This window comes from Zingiber officinale, chromosome 5B (assembly GCF_018446385.1).
Source record: "Zingiber officinale cultivar Zhangliang chromosome 5B, Zo_v1.1, whole genome shotgun sequence".
Lineage (NCBI taxonomy): Eukaryota > Viridiplantae > Streptophyta > Magnoliopsida > Zingiberales > Zingiberaceae > Zingiber > Zingiber officinale.
The window spans coordinates 25,679,391-25,687,140 of NC_055995.1; positions in this window are offsets into that span (position 1 = coordinate 25,679,391).

Sequence of the window (7,750 nt, forward strand, 5' to 3'; positions counted from 1 at the left end):
ACTAGAGATTAGGCAAGGGTGAAAAGTCTAACAAGTGATTAGTCCTAACTGGAAGTTAGCTAAGGGAAGTTCAACAGGAAAGTTGGCAAGAGGAAAATCTAAGTAGGTCAAGGAGGATCGTATATTTGGTGAGAAAGTCTAAGTGGATAAAAGATTGACCGAATGCTTAGCAATCGAAAGTCCAATGGGAAGTTCGCACGAGATGGAAAGTCTAAGTAAATCAAAGGTTGACCGCATATTTGATGAAGAAGCCTTGGCAAGTTAAGATTGAATGGATGTTGGGTAAAAGAACCCTAAACTCAAATTCTAGGTGTTAGGGTTGGGCAATCGATTGACCCAAAGTAATCGATTAAGGTAATCAATTGAGAGCTTTTTCACAAGAGCACAGTGTGAGTCAGAATTTATTAGTCAATTGATTGGGCTTAGGCCAATCGATTGGAGTGTTTTCACGAGAGCACATTGAGGGTCGGAATTGATTGGTAAATCGGTTGGGCTTAGAGGCAATCGATTGGAGTGCTTTTCGTGAGAATAGAAAGTTTCTGAATCAATTAAGTCAATTGATTAGAAGCTGTCAATCGATTGATATGACTCACTAATCGATTAGACGAGCAAAAAATAGTCGTTCTATAGATTTTGAACGGTAGACCTGATGTGGTAAAAGACCAATCGATTGGGAGGCATTTTCTAGCCCAAGAGAAATCCTAGAAAAGAGAGTTTCACGATGTTTTAGAGTAGCCAGTTCTTGAAAAGTTAGAAACGAAGTACTGCGGCATTTTTAATCGAAAAAGAGGTATTCCCAAGCAACAAGAAAGCCCTTTAAGTAAGATTCATGTAAAGTTATTTGTATTCATTTTATTTGCTTTCATTTCTTGTTGTATTTCTTGTGTTTGAGATTATACAAGGCTTCTCCGTCTCCAAGAAGGAGGTTTTTATAGTGAAGTTGTGAGTGAGGAGTAAACCCTTGGATTAGTCACCTCAAGGAGGTGAATATCAAATAAAATCAAAAGTATTAGCTAGTATTGTGGAGTCTTTGATTCAAGTTTCCGCTGCAAATCAAGTTCAAAGAAGCAAAGCAAGTTATTCACCCCCCTTTAGGTCATATGGTCTTAACATGTGGTATTAGAGTAAAGTCTCTCTTCTTTGGACTAATCGCCGAAGAGAGCAATGAGCTAGAGGAAAAGAAGAAGTTGAAAAAGAAGCCCTAAATATCAACAAGTCAAATGACTCATCACTGAGGGAGTTCAACTTCAAAATGGATCCAAGAGATGAATTTGAAAACGACATCCGAGCACCTCCTCCCTTCATAATTGGAAGCTTCAACTTATGGAAATCAAGAATAAAGAACTTCTTTATGATGGACATAGAGTGATGATTTACTATAATGAAGAGATTTGAAGCCCCAATGAATAGAAAAAAGAAGCTCCTCAAGAAGAGCAAATGGACTGAAAAGCAAGTGAAGAGATCTGAGGCAAATGATAAAGTAATCAAAATTTTAGTTAATTTATTGCCTAACAATATTTTGTGCAAGATAGGTTGCTATGAGGATGCAAGTGAGTTATGGAGAAAATTAGTCAAGCTCCATGAAGATCTAACCTCAATGCAAAATGAAGTCAAATCCAAAGAGGGAAACTCATTGGATTATGAACAAGAGGTTTCGAAGGTTGAAAAATGCTCAACATCCAAGGATGAAATCGAAAAGGTATCCACCTTAAGGATTAAGGGGGAGCGGAGATCATTGACACCAAAACGAGAAGAAGTCTCTACATCCAGAACTAATGAAGAAGGATCATGTGCCACCTTAATGGTAAAGGAAGTATAATAATTTCAATTCATAAAGATAAAAATCACATAATATGCTTTGAGCGTAGGGAAAAATGATACTATAAGAGTAAGAATCCAAAATTAGTCAAATGAAGACTAAAATGACACCTAAGACAAAGGAGAAGCCAAGTGAAGGTAGCTCCTTGATACGAAAGGGAAAAGAGTATATTGTGTGCTTCTTGTGCTCCAACAAAGGACATTATCAAAATCAATGTCCAACAAGTAGGTTCTCAAACAAGAACCTTCTAAAAATAAAACTAAGGTACTATTAGTTAATAGTAATTCTTTATATCATGATAACAAGCATGCTAGAAATAAATGTTATCATTTTAGTACTATTTATGATGAAAATAGAAAGAATGACAATCCTAAGGAGAATTATAAATCATACTAGAACTAACTTACCTAAGGATAAAAATGTAGAAAACAATCTAGGAAAAACCCATAAGGAAGTTAGACCCATGCCTAGAAAAATAAATGTCCAAAAGAAAATTCAAGTTTAAGGATTAAGGATAGAAAATCAAGCCTGAGGTCAAAACTTGAGAAATTGGCAATGACCCTTCAGAAAAAGGCAAATAAAGTCAAGGGATCTAAGAAGAAAAACATAGGCTTCGGTAGTCAAGAACCATCTAAGGGAAAGAAAGGTTTGAGATACAAACCTAGAGCCATGGAGGATGTGTCATTATATCATAGAGTTCCATATAGCTATGAAACTAACCTTAAGTCTAGAAGTCAAGTCAAGATTACAAGAGAGACTATCCCTAGGGTTGACTTTTAAGAGACTAGTGTGACTAGGATTTCTAAGAAACCTAGGAAAGTCATTAGGAAGGTTTCTAAGAAAGTTATCCCTAGTGAGTACCTATAACACCCAAGGAGCACTAATAAATTTTGAGTTCCTAAAAGTATGTTCTCTACATACTAAATAAGTTTAGATCGTGCCAACTCTAATTGGAAGGGTTGTTAACCCAACCATGGTGAAGTTGACACTTTATGGCATTTTCAAAGTATTATGACATCTTAAAAATGAAAGGTTAACTTTTACCCTTAAAGAGTTTATAATGTGTTAATAAAATTTGAGGTATTTAGATTAATTAAACTGACACAAATAAGATAGAACTAAAAAATGTGCTTAGTTAGGGCTTTGATACATTTGAGGGAGATATAGTCTTCTATGTCAAATTGTCATCTTGGCATAGTGATTAGTTATTAAAACTTAGATAGTAAATCTAGGTTTTTTTTTCTTTACAATATAACTACTATGTTTGTGTGTCTTATCACATGTTATAATATCATATTTTACATTCATATTGTTATAAAAATGCTACATGTCATGTCATACATGCATCATTAAGCTATGATAAATTTTCTTTTGAAAAACACTTATTTGATGTATGTCATAATCATTATCATGCATTATTTTAAATTTTTTATAATTAAGGATAATGACATTAATTGACATCCTAGGTAGAATGATTAAAGTTAAAATGCTTAGATAGAGATTCATGAACCCTTAGTTTAGGGAAAACTCATTTTACATTTCACAAATACTATAGAATTGACTTGTATGTGTATTGTGATACATTAGATACAAGTGAAATGTTAGGAGGATAAATAAAATCTTAAGATATTGATTTAGTGCATCCATTTGAGTTTTAATTTCATCAAAATATATGGATTTTGTGAAGTCCAATCATAGGGAAAGCTAATGTGCAAGTTACGTGCATTTAACCCAAAGATTATGGTTGGAAATTATTTTTGAAAATAATTTCAAATTCATTTTGGAAAATATTGGTAAAGTCTATTTGTTGATAGAAATCACCAATGATTAGTTAAATACAAAGTTAGAGAGAAACATTGAAGTTTTCAATGGTTTCTAATTTTGTATCATTCTTTGAAATAAGATGTATTTTCATATAAGACTATTTTTTCAAGTTAGTTTGTGGGATAAATATGTCTACGTGAAGTTTCGTGATTTTTTGAATATTATAGAATTATTTATAAATTTTAAAATTCAGGTAGAAATCAGAATTGAAAAATCAGAAATATCAATCGAATAGGCATTGTTGTCAATCGATTAACACATGTTGTAATCGATTGGTAGCTCACGCCAATCGATTGGCACTAGTTGGATTCGATTGGTAGTTGATACCAATCAATTGAACTCTGTCGTGTTTGATTGAAATGAGTTTATTTCAGTTGATTAAGTCATGTTTAGGTTATTTAACTATTTCTAACCCTATGAAATGCTTTGATAAGTATTTAAGAGTATTTTTTTTTTGATGAAAATGAGAAAGAAATGGTTAAAAGGGACTAATGTGGAGTTAAGGAAGGGGTTTATTTAAGGTTGAATTTGTAACTTAATGACTTTAATTTTGGGATTTTTGTTAGGACCAAAAGTAGCTAGAGGGGGGGGTGAATAGCTCGTCGCGTGCTCGTTGTTCGGTGTTGCTTGTTTCTTCAAGAATGCGCAGCGGAAAATACATAAACAAACACAAACACGCTAACACTAGGAGTTTACTTGGTATCCACCTCCAACGGAGATGACTAATCCAAGGATCCACACCGCGCACGCACCCTCCACTATGAAAACACTCCTTTTCGGTAACTACCGAGGGCGGAGAAGCCCTACAAGACTCTCAGTACAAGAAGAAGAAAGGGTAGTAAATAATAAGCAAAAGCTTACAAGAAATGCAGTAAAAACCCTAGCTTCTTCTTCTTCTCGTTGCAACTCGCCTCTTGACTTGGATGAACCTCCAAGAACCTTCAAGAACTGGCGGTGAGGAGCTTAGAGAGTGCTGGGGAGGAGCTGTGATGAATCTGGAATGAATCGGTGAAGTTCTGCTGAAGGAATCGCACGCCAACAGCTATAAACGACGCCAACGGTCGAATCCCAATCGATTGGATTGCTCCCAATCGATTGGGGAGGCTTTGGATCGATCCACGGATCGATCCAGAGCGCCTCTGTGCTCTGGAAAAACTTCTGGATCGATCCACGGATCGATCCAGCACTTATCGCGCGAAGCAGCAGCGTCCCAATCGATCCACTGATCGATTGGGACCTCTGGATCGATCCACGGATCGATCCAGAGAGGTTCTGTTCGTGGGGACTCACCGGATCGATCGGTGGATCGATCCAGATCTTCTGGATCGATCCACTGATCGATCCAAACCTGCTGGATCAATCCACGGATCAATCCAAACCTTGGTTTTTGCCCAAAACCAAGCCCAAAGCCCCCTAAACCAACATCTAGTCAACCATGACTTGTTGGTACATAAGACCTAGCATCCGGTCACCCTTGGCCAGCTAGGACTCTCTCACCAAGTGTCTGGTCAATCCCTTTGACCCACTTGGACTTTTCTCTTCTTGCCAAGTATCCGGTCACTCCCTAAGACCTACTTGGACTTTTCTTCCTCGTGCCAAGTATCCGGTCAATCCCTTTGACCTACTTGGACTCTCACCAGATGTCTGGTCAACCTTGACCCATCTGGATTTCTCTTGCCTGGCTTCACTCACCAGGACTTTCCCAATTGCCTAGATTCACTCACTAGGTCTTTCACCTGGCTTCACTCACCATGATTTTCCTCCTGCCTAGCTTCACTCACTAGGACTTCCCAATTGCCTAGCTTCACTCACTAGGTCTTTCACCTGGCTTCACTCACCAGGATTTTCCTCCTGCCTAACATCCCAGTTAGGACTTCCCAGTCAAGTATCCGGTCATCCTTGACCTACTTGACTCTTCTTCAATCAATATCTTATTGTCAAACATCTAAACCCAAACCAAGACTCAGCTTGGTCAACCAGGTCAACCTTGACCTGAGGGATGTTGCACCAACAATCTCCCCCTTTTTGATGTTTGACAATACCACAATAACACTTACAATGCCACATGTAAGTTAGGCTAATCCCATAGCCTCATTCTTCATGCCACTAGGTAATGAAAGCATAAGTTAAGCTTTTCATTCTTCCCCTAAGAGGGAAAACTTCCTCTTAGATAATGAAAGCCTAACTTACTCCCTTTCACACGTCCTTTCATTCTCCCCCTATTGGCACACATCAACCTATGCCCCCTCTTTGGGCACACTTCAACAAATCCTTTTGTTGAAAACTCTCCCCCTGAAGAGTTGCTCATCATTGGTTACAACTTCACTCGTTGAACCAACATGATAATGAAGGTCCCATACCCTTCATTTATCCTTAACTTCTTCCTCAATGTAGATAAATACCCAACCTTGAGCATTTTCTAACATCTTGAGTTCCCACTTGAAATAATGAGGATATCCACTCCCCATTTCAAGTTCAAAAGCTCGTCCATGAGCATTTTCTTTAAAGAAGGTTAACCACCTTCCAAGGTTCATGAAAAATAATTTTCATGCCTTTAAAGAGTCCCTCCCCCTAAAGACATGGTGGTAACTTCTGTCATTGCACCAACAATGACTTGGAATCCCTAAACCTTTAGGAAACCCAGATTTAGAAGTTTTGAGGTTCAAATGTTCAAAATTTGAAACAAACCTCAACCTAAACTTCAATGAAGTCTTCCTTAACCATTCCATCCTTGTTTTCAACACGAAAACACCCTTTTTATGTATACAAATGTATTTTAAGGGTTTGGAATGGTTACATAGACTAACCATGGTTCAAAGATGCTGAAGTCAGGCCTTCCCAGCCAAAATCAGCAACTTGGATCGATTGGAGTTGGGATCCAATCGATTGAACCAACCGAATCGATCCACTGATCGATTCAGTATGTGTGGATCGATCCACTGATCGATCCAGCGAGCTTCTGCTCGCGAGATTTACCTTCTGAATCGATCCACGGATCGATTCAGGAACTCCAATCGATCCATGGATCGATCGGAGTTCTGATAGTTGCTGAAATTCCATTTCAGTCAACTTCAGAAACCCCTAGAAAATTCTACAAAAATCCAAAAATCATGAAATTTCGTGTAGACATTATTTAGGGCATACTTAATCATGGAAAAATAGCTTTCTATGAAAATACTTTATATTTTCAAAGATTGACACAAACTTGAAAACTTGCAAAAACTTTAGCGTTTTCTTCAAGTTTGTGTCTAACTATTCAATGGTGATTACTATCAAAAGATAGCTTTCACCAAAGTTTTCCAAAAACATTTTAAAAATATTTTCAAAACCAATATCCCATCATGTTCCTTGGGCATAATGCACATGACTTGTACATTAGCTTTCCCAATGATGGGAAAACACATAACTATGTGTTTTGATGAACTTAAAACTCAAAAGAATGCACTAAATCAACATCTTGAGTTTTGTTCATCATCCTAACATCTCACTTGTATCTAATGTGCACAAAACACATACAAGTCATCTTATAGGTCTTTGTGAGATGTAAGATTTTGGTTTTGCCCTATTCTAGGGATCATGCATATCTATCTAGGCATTTTGAGAGGTAGACATCCACAAAGGATGTTACTTGTTGATTTACTTGTTAAACAAATGTCACTTGTTTATTCCACTTGTTGTAAACAAATGCCACTTGTTTAACTAATGCCATATGTCCTTAATTTTTAAGGAAATAAACATAATGCATGATAATGTTATGGCATACATCAAAATAAAATAGCTTTCAAAAGAAAGATTCCTATAACTACATGATGTATGTATGACATGACATGGTATTTTTGTATTTTTCATGATAAGTCATGAATGCAAAATACAAATAAGATAAAATATGATGTCATGGCATATTATGAGCAAACAATCATGGCAAGGTTTAGCATAAATAAAATATACCTAGATTACCTATCTAAGTATCGTTAATCTTAGCTAATCCTAAAACTTAAACCCTAGATTGCCCAAAGTGCTTCAAGAGAGTGCCAAAGCCTAAATGGGCATTTCTAATTCTCTTGATTAATTTATGCCAATTGAAATTAAGCTTATCCTCAAATGTTG